The following is an 899-nucleotide window of genomic DNA, read 5'->3' on the forward strand; positions in this document are numbered from 1 at the left end:
CGCCCAGGCTGGAGTGCAATGGTGTGATCTCAGTTCACTGCAACCTCCACCTCCCAGGTTCAAGCGATTCTCCTGCCTCAGCCTCCCGAATACCTGGGATTACAGGCATGTGCCACCACGCCCAGCTAATTTTTGTATTTTTAGTAGACATGGGGTTTCACCATGTTGGTCAGACTGCTCTCGAACTCCTGATCTCGTGATCCACCCACTTTGGCCTCCCAGAGTGCTGGGATTACAGGCATGAGCCACTGCACCCAGCCCTTATTAATTATTTTTAATCCGTCAGACCCAGAAGACATACCATCAAAATTTTAAAAGATGAGGCAAGTACTTTAGGAAAGGTCAGGTGACATAGAAAAGCAGTAGCTTGGCCGGGCATGGTGGCTTAATGCCTGTAATCCTAGGCAAGAAGAGTGAGATTCCGTTTCAAAAAAACAAAAACAAAACAAAAAACAACAACTTCGCAGTCTTGCTCTGTTGCCCAGGCTGGAGTGCAGTGGCGTGATCTTGGCTCACTGCAACCTCTACCTCTAAGGTTAAAGTGATTCTCCTGCCTCAGCCTTCCAAGTAGCTAGGACTACAGGTACACGCCACCACACCCAGTTAATTTTTGTATTTTTAGTAGAAACGGGGTTTCACCATGTTGGCCAGGCTGGTCTTGAACTCCTGACCTCAGGTGATCCACTTGCCTTGGCCTCCCAAAGTGCTGGGATTACAGGCGTGAGCCACCATGCCGGCCTCTTTGACTTTTTTTGCAGCACTTTTTTCCTGGAATATTATATGTCAAAATTACAACTTTTCTCTGAAATTACATTTTTTGTTTTGTTATTTATTTGTTTTTGTTTTTGTTTTTTTTGAGATGGCATCTCACTCTGTCGCCCAGGCTGGAGTGCAATGGT

This window comes from Papio anubis, chromosome 13 (assembly GCF_008728515.1).
Source record: "Papio anubis isolate 15944 chromosome 13, Panubis1.0, whole genome shotgun sequence".
Classification (NCBI taxonomy): Eukaryota; Metazoa; Chordata; class Mammalia; order Primates; family Cercopithecidae; genus Papio; species Papio anubis.